The 14016-nt window shown below is 46.8% G+C and overlaps 1 protein-coding gene and 1 long non-coding RNA gene across 2 annotated transcripts in view; both read left to right on the forward strand.

The window, feature by feature from the left end:
• Positions 1-14016, forward strand: part of TPO (thyroid peroxidase) — a 172920-nt gene that overhangs the window by 139430 nt on the left and 19474 nt on the right. The gene's annotated exons all lie outside the window — the stretch shown is intronic.
• On the forward strand, positions 6423-9645 carry LOC131381060 (uncharacterized). The gene is made up of 3 exons (XR_009209491.1): positions 6423-6528; positions 7428-7486; positions 9302-9645. It is a non-coding gene; the product is annotated as an uncharacterized LOC131381060 (long non-coding RNA).

Raw genomic sequence — 14016 nt, forward strand, 5'->3', positions numbered from 1 at the left:
CCTCCATGCCATCTCAACCCCCTCCACGCCATCTCAACCCCATCCACGCCATCTCTACCCATCCACGCCATCTCAACCCCATCCACGCCATCTCTACCCCATCCACGCCATCTCTACCCATCCACGCCATCTCAACCCCATCCATACCATCTCAGACTTACAAGGGAATGACCCCATCCACACCATCTCAGACTCTGATACTCTGTGAAATAATTCTAAATTTTTCAAGATAAGTTTGATAAAGACAATGTGAAGACAACAGCAAGGCTTCTGTTGAAAGTAAAATCTGGTTGGCCGGGCGTGGTGGCTCACGCCTGTAATCCAAGCACTTTGGGAGGCCGAGGTGTGTGGATCACCTGAGGTTGGGAGTTCAAGACCAGCCTGACCAATATGGAGAAATCCCATCTCTACTAAACACACAAAATTAGCTGGTAGTGGTGGCGCATGCCTGTAGTTCCAGCTACTTGGGAGGCTGAGGCAGGAGAATCGCTTGAACCCGGGAGGCAGACGTTGTGGTGAGCCAATATCGCGCCATCACACTCCAGCCTGGGCAACAAGAGTGAAACTCCGTTTCAAAGAAAAAAAAGAAAAAAAAAAAGAAAGTAAAATGTGGTGTTGATGGAGATAATGATACCAAAGGTTTGTGACCCTTTAGGGATCATGGACAGTTTGAAATCAAAGGGGTTCTTTCTCCAGGAAAAACATGGCCCAAAATTGTGTATATAACATCAGTGGTGTTGCTGGGCGCAGTCATGAGTACCTATAGTTCCAGCTACTCAGGAGGCTGACATACGAGTATCACTTGAGCCCGGGTTTGAATCCAACCTGGCCAACATAGGAAGACCCCTTTGCTTAAAAATAAATAAATCTAAAAAAAGATGAGCTGTGTCCATGGTTCAGCCCCTCCCTGCCTCAAATACAACTACATGGACACTAAGTTAAGAAGCCCTAGGAGGGCTTAGAGGGTGCAGGTTAGTCTAGCTTGAATAAACAGATAATGGGACATATTAAGAAAGGGAAACAGGGCTGGGAAGCCGAGGCGGGCAGATCATTTGAGCTCAGGAGTTCAAGACCAGCCTGGTCAACATGGTGAAACCCCGTCTCTACTAAAAATACAAAAATTAGCCAGGCGTGGTGGCAGGCGCCTGTAATCCCAGCTACTCGGGAGGCTGAGGCAGGAGAATGGCGTGAACCCAAGAAGCAGAGCTTGCAGTGAGCAGAGATCGTGCCATTGCACTCCAGCCTGGGCGACAGCGAGACTCTGTCTCAAAAAAAAAAAAAAAAAAGGAAACAGAAACCAGAAACTAAAACGAAGCAACTGGGCCCCTTCAGGGGCAGTACTCTTGCAGTTTTTCTTTTGCAACGAAGTTTGTCTTCAGGGGGAACTCAAGGTTAATCCCAAATAGATTTTTTTTTTTTGAGACAGAGTCTCGCTCTGTGCCCAGGCTGGAGTACAGTGGCGCAATCGTGGCTCACTGCAACTTCCACCTCCCTGGTTCGAGCAGTTCTCTGCCGCAGCCTCCCAAGTAGCTGGGATTACAGGCACCCACCACCACACCCGGCTATTTTTTTGTATTTTTAGTAGAGATGGGGTTTCACCATCTTGGCCAGGCTGGTCTTGAACTCCTGATCTCGTGATCCACCCGCCTTGGCCTCCCACAGTGCTGGGATCACAGGCATGAGCCACTGCACCCGGCCCCAAGGAGATTCTTAATATCATCTCAGGGTTATCTGGGAAGGGCCCATATCTCACTCACTGGGTAATATTACGGCAGCTGAAGTAGAACAGCTAAATTAGACCAGGACTCAAAAAACCAGAGTTTCAATTTGTGCTATACCTTTTATCAGCTGCGAACTCCATCAACTGAATTAAACCCTCTGGGCTTCTGTAAAATGAGGCCCTGGACTAGACGATCTGAAACGACTTTTCCTTAAACTATCATTTTATGGAGTGAAAATAAGGACACAGGAGCAACCAACTACCTGCAAACTAACAACCCTAACCCAACACTACAGGATTCACCTCCAGCTCTCAACTCCTAAACCAGGGATGGAGAAATGGGGCACGAACGTCACAGAACACCTACTAGAAAGGAACAAGAAAATCTCTGGAGCTTCTCAACCCACACCTCTCGGAACGCTAAGGGAGCCGGGCACCACCTGGCTGATTGATCAGCATGGCGTCAGCAACGGCTGGCGTTTCCACTGCCAGATTTTGTTTTCACACACTCATCTCCAAAACGTTCCTCTAGGCACTCTGCTGAAGTAAATGCAAATACTCTGGTCCAGGTTAAAGTGTCATTTTGTAGAACCTTAACACTGATATAAATACTGGTTTTACTTACTGTAACAGAGATGGACACTTTTTACAGAACAGATAAGACTTGGAAGGAGGAAAAAACCACACTTGTCAGTTAAGGTTTACTTCACAAAATTGTGGTTTTTAAGTAAATTAACCTTAAATCAGCTTATATAAACCATAAGAACCAGTAAATAGCTCAATAATTCTAAAATAAGGATAAATGTAACATTAAAAAACAAAAAACTGTAAAGGGGGCTAACACTTTTTCTTTGATACAGATCTGAATCATTAAAGGCATTAAATCTCGATTTATAGAAGTAAGTCACTGACTAGGAGGTCTCTAAAGTTTAAAGAAGTAGATTCACAAAGAACTAGCTCGCTTTAAGATTTAGAGTACTTAATAAAAACAGAAACATACTTACATTGGAAGAATTGAGATACAAATAAATTACTGATTGGTTAAAAACAAAAAATTTATGAAAAGGAAAATTATGAAAAGGAAGTATCAAGAACCCAGCAAAGAAGGAAAGAGCCATATTTTCAAACCTGCTTTCTGTCTCAAACTGATTTTTCCATCTGGGTAGAAAAATGAACAGCTGTAACAGTGAGGAGGCGGCTCAGCATTACTGCCTCCATTCTCCCCTAACATCCCCATAGTGGTATCGTATAGGCCGAGTGAACTATGGGAAGAATTTATAGTTTAAAGCAAGGATGACAGTGGTCTGTTCCCAAAACTAACCCCCAAGGAGATAAAGAGGGAGTACACGCAAGTAACAATGTTATGTTGAAGACTTATAGGAGGAGCATCATGGCCTGACCAAGGACAGAGAAGTTTCACAATCCCCTTGGACCCTCACTGCTATCCAGATGTCTGTGCTCATCGGTCACCTCCTGATCTCACCTCCGCCTTTCTTTCCCCTTCCCTTAACATAAAAGAAGTCTCAAGTTCTATTAACTTAAGATGGTTCTTCAGGACATTAGTCCACCATCTTCTTGGCTTGTTGGCTCTCGGAAAAAAGTCGCCTTCCTTGCCCCAACACCTTGTCTCTCAGCTTATTGGCTGTCATGCAGTAAGCAGTAAGAACTGTCACATCGATGAGCCTTTTTCAGGTGTCCTCATTGTGAAACAGAACCTCCTTTAAAAGCTATTGAAGAGAGAGAGGGTGAAGCAGATGCACTGAGTGAGGGTCGACCCTGCTTTGCAAACTAACTCTTCAGGGTTCCATTCTGGACACCACCTGCCTCGCTCTAAATTGCGCTTTGTCCAGGATTGTTACGATGATTCAAAGGAGCAGTTGTTCAGGTTCAGGCATCTCAATGGCCTCTAGAGAGGCTGTTCAAGATACGGTAATTAAAACTATGCTCTGCTCAGTCTTAATTTGCTGTAGTAAAAAGTCTGTAAGTAACATTTATGTAAGATCACCTCCTCAGTGTAGATCCGGAAATATTTGTAAAATCTTGTGCTCTAAAGTTGTCCCTGCTCATCTGAGTCTGCATAATGGGCTTTAAACTTCAAATTATATTGGGCATTAATCTTATATTGGGCTTTAAACTTTGAATAACCATACTTTCTATAACACATACAATTGGAAGAAATTGGCCAGGCGTGGTGGCTCATGCCTGGAATCCTAACACTTTGGGAGGCCAAGGCAGGTGAATCATTTGAGGTCAGGAGTTCAAGACCAGCCTGGCCAATATGGTGAAATCCCATCTCTACTAAAAAAAAATACAAAAATTAGCCGGGTATGGTGGCATGCACCTGTAATCCCAGCTACTCAGGAAGCTGAAGCACGAGAATCGCTTGAACCCAGGAGGCAGAAATTGCAGTGAGCCAAGATTGCGCCACTGCACTCCAGCCTGGGCAACAGAGACTCTGTCTCAAGGAAAAAAAAAAAGAAGAAGAAGAAATTCAGATTGTGTGACTCTGTCCTCAATAAAAAGGAACACCACAAAGGGGCATGCCATGGAAAGAACTACACTCATTCCTGTAAACTGTAGCCCATTCAGTCCAATAACTATGCAAGTATTTTTTTATTTTTATTTTTTTTGACGAGTCTTGCCCTGTCACCCAAGCTGGAGCGCAGTGGTGCAATCTCGGCTCACTGCAGCCTCCACTTCCCAGGCTCAAGCAATTCTCCCGCCTCAGCCTCCCAAGTAGCTGGGATTACAGGCGTGCACCACCACGCCCAGCTAATTTTTGTATTTTAGTAGAGACAGAGTTTCATCATGTTGGCCAGGCTGGACAAGCATTTTTTTTTAAAAGACAAGGAATTATGGCATAAAAGGCTGAATGGAACAGGAGAGCTGAGTCCTAGCTTATCTCTAATACTGTAAGTAATATGAACCACTATTTGTAACTGCTTTCAGCCTGTTCCTTAACTTGTAAAATGAAAACAATCACACAAGGTTCTCTACATGCCCAGAGGGTAGCTATACAGATCAAATGCCATCTGGCATATGAAAGCCTTTGAATAGGCGAAAATGTCACACTGACATGAGAGGTGACTACCTTCTGGAACTTCCGGGCTTGCAGATTTCCTGACAAAGGTCCAGGCCTCATCCTCTGTGGCAAACTTCTTAAATCTGGCCGCAGGAAACCGGTCCACCTGTGCTTTGCACTCAGTCCTGGAAAAGATGTGCAATGTTATTTCCTTCTTCCCTCTCTAACCTATCCCTTTATTACGATTCTTAAGGTTGGAAATACAGTTGTCCCTTGGTATCTGAGGGAGACTAATTCCAGGAAGTCCTCCACCCCCATCACAGATACCAACATCAGAGGATGCTTAAGTCCTTTGTATAAAATGGTGTATCTGCACATAACCTACACACCTTCTTGTATGCTTTAAATCATCTCTAGTTTATAATACCTAATACAATGTATATAGTTCTTGTATTGTCTTTTTATGCGTATTTTAAAACTGTATTCTATTGTAATTTTTTCCAAATATTTTTGATCTATGGTTAGCTGAAACTGAGCATGCAAACTGGATATGGAGGACCAATTTTAGCGTGAAAAGGGCAGAGTCGCACCTTATAGTTTTATCCTGCACGTCAGACTCTACACCTGTGTTCTACTGTATGCCAGCCAGCCAGCACACCAGCACCATAAGGCTTTCGTCAAACTCAAAGCATAACAAAATAAATATTAACCATTTCATTACAACAAAAAGGTCAACTTCTGAGATGCTTCTTCCTCAATACTATAGCTGCCGTGCATGGGGAAACACAGGTAATGAACTTTGGGATCTTGTAGTGGAAGAATTCTGGTGGTAGAGTCAGAACAGCTGGGCTCAAGTCCTTTCTCTGTCAGTTACGTGCCCTGGGAACTTCCTGACCACAGGAACAACACCTGAAAGTGAGAATAATCCCTCTCACCTCCAAGGGTTGTTACAAGGATCCAACTGCAATACTGGCTTATTAGAATTTACCTTTTTAAAAAGGGAAGATTAGATTAGACACTGAGTTCTAGTCCCAATTTAGCTGATACGGAAAATCTTCTGGTAATCGGGATTAGTTCTGATTACGTGTTACTTTTTGTTGCACTTTAACTGCAACAAAGATGAAGGATTAAACTTGGGGTTTATTAGGCCACCCCTAACCTTTACTCGACGTTTCTGGTATTTCAAACAAGTCTTCGGCGCAGTCCAGTCCCCGGCCGTGAGCCTCCTGGAACCCCGCCGGCCGAGCAGGAAAACGAGGCGGTCCCCCGACCACCCACAGCCACAGCTCGCGGCACAGACTCGGATCGCCAGGCTCCCGCCGCCGGGGTTAGCCGAGCTCCGGCCTCCCTCGACCCCGATGCCGGCAGGGAGGCGCCTCGGCGGGCGGGCCACTCACCAGGTCAGAAAGACCCCGGTCTTGCGGCCCCTCCTCACGGCATAGAACATCCCGAACCCGCGAGTGCCGCGGCGGCAGGGCACGGCGGCCAAGGCGACTCTGTGGGCCAGGAACAGAAGCCAGCTCATCACTCACTCCCGTCACCGGGAAGCATTTCGACTCCCGGTCCAGCGTGGGCGCGACCCGCCAGCGGTCACCACCGCACTTCCGTCGCCGGCGCGGGAAGATGACGCACGTCTGGGCGGAGTCCTGATGAGGGCACGGACCTAACGAGGGGCGGGGTCGTAGGGCGGAGCCCGGAGCCCGACCCCTGACGAGCCCGAGCTCGTCAACTTCCTGTCGGTACTTGAAGAAGCGGAGCCAGGGCTGAGGTCCCGAAGGCGGGCGAGGTTTGGGATGGGACGGGGCCTATGGGAGAGGGGCCTTAGGCGCACCTGGCCGGGTTGAAGCCCTGGGCCCGGCAGAGGAAGGTCGAGGTGGACCGTGTGGGGCCCCTTCTCTCCCTGCCCCCAGGCCGCAGTTCGGGGGCCACGCCCCGGCGTGCTCGGGTCACCGCGGGAAGCCCTTGAACCCCCTGGCGCCCGGCACCCACGTGCGGTAACCGCGGCTCCTCGAGAGCTCCAGGGATGCGGATCTACAGTAAGGGCTGTGGCCAAATGAATGAATGCACATTTTTTAGTGGGCAGAAAGATGTTAGGATTCATGAGTTAGAATAAGCACAAAGGAGGGCGAGAGGGGAGGCCGTAGAAGCCGCATTCCTCCCCTTGCCTTGGGCGCCCACCCCCGAAGGGGCGCGTCCCCTCCCGGCTCCACTGCACGTGGGTGTTTAACCAGGGGATGTCCAGTGCCTCAAGCACCACGACCCGGGAGAAAACTGAATTGAGAAAGCAGCTTTTAGAAGTCTCCCTATTTGACCTTTTGCTCTGTAAGCAAATCAAGTTATTTTAAAAGTCTCCATGGGTTGGAGGGGCGCGGTGGCTTACGCCTGTTATCTCAGCACTTTGGGAGGCCAAGGCGGGTGGATCACCAGGTCAGGAGATCGAGACCATCCTGGCCAATATGATGAAACCCTGTCTCTACTAAAAATACCAAAATTAGCCGGGCGTGGTCGCCTGCGCCTGTAATCCCAGCTACTCAGGAGGCCGAAGCAGGAGAAGCCGCTTGAACTCGAGAGGTGGAGGTTGCATCAGGGCGACAGAGCGAGAGTCCGTCTCAAAAAAAAAAGTCTCCATTGGCAAACATTGTTATTCGAATTATTTTTAAACCACTTTTCTTTAATTTTCTTAAGGTCTTCTAACAAGTCTTTTGAACACCTGCCATGTATTTTGTCAGGCCCTGGGGATGAAGGTGAGAAAGTCGAGAATCCCCGGAGATAACACATCAGCAAATAGTGCGCAGGCAGAACAAGCTGTTGGAGGAGACAGAGACACAGAGCAGAGAAGCAACCGCACCTAGAGGGTCAGGAGGGCCTCACATCAGAACCTCTGAGCAAATACAGTTTTGAAGGATACTAATTTTTTAAAAAGTTCATTCACATGAATTAGACAGAAAGAAGCAGGACATTCTAGGAAGAAGGAACGGCCCAGCCAAAAGCAACGCGTACATTGGCGTGGTCAGTTGTGTTCCTCTGTGAAATCAAAGAACATCTTTTTTTTTTTTTTTTAAACAGAGTCTTGCTGTGTCGCCCAGGCTGGAGTGCAGTGGCACGATGCACGATTGGGGCTCACTGCAACCTCCACCTCCCGGGTTCAAGTATTTCTCCTGCCTCAGCCTCCCAAGTAGCTGGGATTACAGGCGCCTGCCACCACGCCTGGCTAATTTTTATGTATTTTTAGTAGAGACAGAGTTTCACCATGTTGGGCAGGCTGGTTTCAAACTCCTGACCTCCAGTGATCCACCTGTCTCAGCCTCCCAAAGTGCTAAGATTACAGGCATTAGCCACTGTGCCTGGCCAAAGAACATCAATTTTAAACATTTCAGCTTTCCTAATTTTAATTTAAATTGGCCATAGCTTTCATTCCTCATTCCTACCTATTGCACTTCAAGACGGATTCTTATTTTAAAATAAAAAGACACACACAGCTGTCCCTAAAGTCCATTGTTGACTGATCATCCTACCCTTGTATAGATATCTGAGGAAGCCCAGAGATGCCCGGGAAGGCTCTCAGGATGACCTGACAGCTGCCCCACCTCGCCAGCATATCTGGGGGTTGACCTACCGAGGGCTTGCTTTTCTGTGCCCACTGGCTGGTCCTGTATCACAAGGACTCATCTTCCCTGAGAAGTCCTAGGTTGGAATTACCTGAGGACGTTTGCAGGATCATCCACATGACTTTCCATAGTGCCAAAACCCTCTCTCTTCCTTCTCCTTCCTTCCTTCTTTCCTTCCTTCCTTCCTCTTTCCTTCTCTTTTCTTCCTTTGTTCTCCTTTCTTTCCTTTCTTTCCTTTTCTTCTTTCCCTTCTTTCTTTTCTTTCCTTTTCTTCTTCCTTTCTTTTCTTTTTTTTCAGGGTCCTACTCCAACGCCCAGGCTAGAGTGCAGTGGCGTGATCTTGGCTCACTGCAACCTCTGCCTCCTGGGTTCAAGCAATTCTCCTGCCTCAGCCTCCTGAGTAGCTGGGATTACAGGCATACACCACCACGCCCAGCTAATTTTTGTATTTTTACAGACAAGGTTTCACCATGTTGGCCAGGCTGGTCTTGAACTCCTTGACCTCAAGTGATGTGCCCACCTCGGCCTCCCAAAGTGTTGGGATTACAGGCATGAGCCACCACGCCCAGCTGCCAAAACTATTTATTTTGACTTTTCATTGACTGGTTACTCCTGAAAATCTTTTTTTATCTTAATCTCTGGCTCAAAGAAATATAGGACATTTCTTATCCTGAGCAAACACTGGATCAGAAATCAGAAGATGAGTGTATATGTGGTCTCAGTCACTTAGCTCCTTTGAAACTTAATTTTCTCTACTGAAAAAAAAAATGGGAATGATAATTCCCACTGCAAAAGGCTTTTGTTTTGAGGATGAGATTTTAGATGAAATAATAAATGTACGCATAGCCTATTCCTAACACATGACATAAACTCAAATAAAAGTCACTATTGCCATTATCTGTTATACTCTGTAAATTAGGAATAACAAAACCATTTCTGCTTATTTCTCAGGGTCCATTCAAGAATTGTGCCCACAATATACCAGGCACTTGTCCAGACCTGCATTGTCCAATGCCCACCTCGGCCTCCCAAAATGTGAGGATTACAGGCGTGAGCCACCGCGCCCTGCCTGCATGTGGCTATTGAGATATGCTGTATGATATACACTGGACTTTGAAGACTCAGTGTGAAAAATAAAACGAATTTTAAGAGGGGTGGGGGTCGAGGGGAGGCAGAGCAGTAGGACAAATAGCTAATGCATGCAGGGCTTAAAACCTAGACAACAGGTTGATGGGTGCAGCAAACCAGCATAACACGTTTATATAACACCTACATGTTCTACACTTGTATCCTGGAACTTAAAATTAGAAAAAAAGTAATAATAAAAGCCAACATGGCATTCATTGCTGCCAAAAAAAGTTAAAACACATTGTTAATTTTGTATATTGATTACAGGTTGAACTGATAATATTTTGAATATATTGGGTTAAAGAAATACATTTAAAATTAGTGGCTGGGCACAGTGGCTCATGCCTGTAACCCCAGCACTTTGGGAGGCTGAGGCGAGTGGATCACCTGAGGTCAGGAGTTCGAGATGAGCCTGGCCAACATGGTGAAAGCCCATTTCTACTAAAAATACAAATATCAGCTGGGGGTGGTGGTGGGTGCCTGTAATCCCAACTACTCGGGAGGCTGAGGCAGGAGAATCGCTTGAACCCGGGAGGCAGAGGTTACAGTGAGCCGAGATCGTGCCACTGCACTCTAGCCTGGGTGACAGAGTGAGACTCCATCTTAATAATAATAATAATAATAAAATTATTTGTTGCTGTTTTACTTTTCAAATGTGACCACCAGAAAAGTTTAAATGGCTTGTGTGACTAATCATTGAATGGAGCTGTTCTAAACATGGGTAAGACCATGCAGAGCTTCGGTTGCAGGACAGAGAATGAAATAATAGACCCATAAGACAGATAAGTGACTTACTGTGACTGCTAGGGTGTTTAAGCATAGGCCAGTGACGGGAACGAGGAGTGTGGGGATGAGAGCCGACATGGGCGAGAGTGCATGCAATGCAGGGTCAGGCGTTGGATTCATCTCCCAGGAGCTGAAAAAGGTGGCATTCCTGTTCTTTATTGGCATTGCGTGTGACACCGAGGATTGCCCCTCTTCCTGAAGAGGTTGGTCAGGAAAATTTTTTGTTAACTTTTATTTTAGATTTGAGAGGTTTGAGGGGCCATGTGCAGGTTTATGAGTAAACTCGTGTCATGGGGGATGGATGTACAGATAATTTCATCACCCAGTAATAAGCCTAGTACCCGACGGGTGTTTTTTCAGATCTTCTCCCTCCTCCCATCCTCCACCCTTAGGTAGGCCCCAGTGCCCACCGTTCCCCTCCTAGTAGCCCTGTGTTCTCGCTGTGGAGCTCCCACGTATAAGTGAGAACACGCGGTGTTTGGTTTTCTGTTTCAGCCTTAGTTTGCCTCCAGCTCTATCCATGGTGCTGCAAAGGACATGATCTCGTTCCTTTTTATGGCTTCATGGTATTCCACGAGGTATATGTACCACATTTGCTTTATCAAGTCTACTGTGGATGGGCGTTTATGTTGATTCCATGTCTTTGCCATCATGAATAGTGCTGTGGTGAACATATACCTGCATATGTCTTTATGGTAGAACGATTTAGAGTCCTCTGGGTATATACCCAGTCATGGGATTGCTGGGTTGAATGGTAGTTCTGTTTTAAGTTCTTTGCAGAATCACTATGCTGCTTTCCGCAATGGTTGAACTAATTTGCACTCCCAATATTATGTTGTCTATAGCTGAGAAAGCTGAAATGTAAAGATCAAGTAACTTGCCCTCAGACATGTAGATAGGAAGTGGTACAGCCAGGACTCAAACCTGCCTCCAGAGCCCGTCCTCCTAAACCTAAGTCATGGTTTTCAAAGTGTGGTCCTTGGACCAGCAGCAAAAGCACCACCTGGGCACTCATTAGACATGGAAATTCTGGGCCTCAACCCGGACCTCAGCATGGGAATCCCTGGGGGTGGAGCCCAGCAGTTTGTCTTCGGGCAGCCCCAGCTGACTCTGATGCACCGTCAGGGTGGAGGCCACAGTGGGTGATGGTCCCTGCCCTGTGGCAGCCGGCCTCCCTCCTTCATTTCTGTTATTCCATCTCCTTCTTACAACAACCCTGTGAGGCCAGCAGGGCAGATGTTGATTTTATTTAACAGATGAAGAAACTGAGCCTTGAGGTTTTTATGACTTACCCAAAGTCATCGCATTAGTTTTGGAACTGAAACTTCAATGGCAGATCTTCTGGCTTTTAGTCTGAGGCTGTAACTGGTACCCACAAGGACTCTGGGAATAGTAAGGTCAGAGCAGGAGCTAGTGCTTCATTTCACTGCCTCTAGTGAAGGAGGAGGGGGGTTCCCGGAGCACGGCTTCTTCTCCATGGGTCTAGCCCATGATAGCTGGGTGCTTACCCTGATGTGCTGATTAGATTCCGCCTTATCTCCTGCAAGCCATTTGTGCTGTGCTAGGATTAAACGGTACAGTTTGGAACCTTAGCTGCCCATACCCTGAGAGCCAATCACACGGAACCCACAGGAAATCTCGGGGCAGAAGTAGTTTGCCATAAATGTCCATTTCCTTATTTTTTGTTGTCGTGAGGGGGTCTTGCTCTGTCGCCGAGGCTGGAGTGCATTGGCGCAATCATAGCGCACTGCAGCCTCAACCTCCTGGGCTCAAGTCATCTTTCCACCTCAACCTCCAAAATAGCTGGTATTACAGGTTTGTGCCTCCTGTATAATTTAAAAAAAACATGTTTTGAGGCTGGGTGTGGTGGCTCACGCCTGTAATCCCAGCACTTTGGGAGGCCGAGGCGGGTGGATCAAGAGGTCAAGAGATTGAGACCATCCTGGCCAACACGGTGAACCCATCTCTACTAAAAATACAAAAAATTAGCCGAGTGTGGTGGCAGGCACCTGTAATCCCAGCTACTTGGGAGGGTGAGGCAGGAGAATCGCTTGAACCCGGGAGGTGAAGCTTGCAGTGAGCTGAGATCATGCCATTGCACTCCAGCCTGGGCAAAAAGAGTGAAACTCTGTCTCAAAAAAAAAAAAAAAAAATGTTTTGAAGTTACAGGGAGCTATGATCACACTACTGCACTCCAGTCTAGACAACAGAGTGAGACCCTATCTCTGAAAAAAAAGAAAAAAAATTCTTTGTAGAGACAAGGTTTCACTATATTGCTCAGGCTGGAATCAAACTCCTGGCCTCAAGCAATCCTCCGGTATTGACCTCTCAAAGGGCTGGGATTACAGGCGGGAGCCACTGTGCTCAGCCTGCATTTCCTGATGCAACTCGCTCACATTCCATCCATTATTCAACAATCCCCACACCTTCACCTCCTGCCATGGATGCCTAAGGTTGGGGAGGGGGAACTTCACTCTGGTGTAGGTAATGTGGGCGTCACCTTAGTCATAGAGAACCTAAAAAGAAGGCCGGGTGCGGTGCTTCAAGCCTGTAATCCCAGCACTTTGGGAGGCCGAGGTGGGCGGATCACGAGGTCAGGAGATCGAGACCATCCTGGCTAACACGGTGAAACCCCGTCTCTACTAAAAATACAAAAAGTTAGCCGGGCGTGTTGGCGGGCGCCTGTAGTCCCAGCTACTCGGGAGGCTGAGGCAGGAGAATGGCGTGAACCCGGGAGGCGGAGCTTGCAGTGAGCCGAGATGGCGCCACTGCACTCCAGCCTGGGGGACAGAGAAAGACTCCGTCTCAAAAAAAAAAAAAAAGAGAGAGAGAACCTAAAAAGAATGATCAAGCCTTACCTGAGGTTGGGAGTTCGAGGGCAGCCTGACCAACATGGTGAAACCCCATCTCTACTAAAAATACAAAATTAGCCAGGTGGGGTGGCGCATGCCTGTAATCCCAGCTGCAGGGGAGTCTGAGGCAGGAGAATCGCTTGAACCCGGGAGGCGGAGGTTGTGGTGAGCCGAGGTCGCGCCATTGCACTCCAGCCTGGGCAACAAGAGTGAAACTCCGTCTCGAAAAAAAAAAAAAAAGAGCGATCAAGCCCACTGAAAGTCAGAGTGCTCTGTTACTATAAGTGAGCACCGGGAATTCTAAACACTGTCAGTGATAAATACTCTTCCCAGAAAAAAAACTCTCTTGTATGTGTATAATTCCATTTTTATTCCTAATCTTTTAATATGTCTTATATGGGGGTTAATCCCAAGGGCTCCCAGCTATGCACTTGGTTCCAACACGTCTTCGTTCAGCCAGAAGAAGTTTATTTGGTTCAGAAGCAGAGTGCTAGCTTCAGGCACAGTGTGATCCAACTCGTGGGCACTGCAACCTCCTGCATTTAAACAGCAGGTTTGAAGTAAACCGTGGTAGCACTATGACTATAAAGACAAACAAGGAGAACTTGCTTTACTTCACTTCATTCTATGTGATCACTTGTGCTTAAAATTTGAATCAGTAAAACAGGGCAGTGGGAATTGCAAGGTGAAATATTTTTGTTATAATGTGGATTTTAGCTCATATATTACACATTTTACTGAATTTGAATAATGTCTTTAAAATTGAAATTTAGCCAGAAGCAGTGGCTCACGCCTGTAATCCCAGCACTTTGGGAGGCCAAGGCGGGCGGATCACGAGGTCAGGAGATCGAGACCACGGTGAAACCCCGTCTCTACTAAAAATACAAAAAAATTAGCCGG

The sequence above is a fragment of the Hylobates moloch genome, unplaced genomic scaffold, assembly GCF_009828535.3.
Source record: "Hylobates moloch isolate HMO894 unplaced genomic scaffold, HMol_V3 SCAFFOLD_13, whole genome shotgun sequence".
NCBI classification, from domain to species: Eukaryota; Metazoa; Chordata; class Mammalia; order Primates; family Hylobatidae; genus Hylobates; species Hylobates moloch.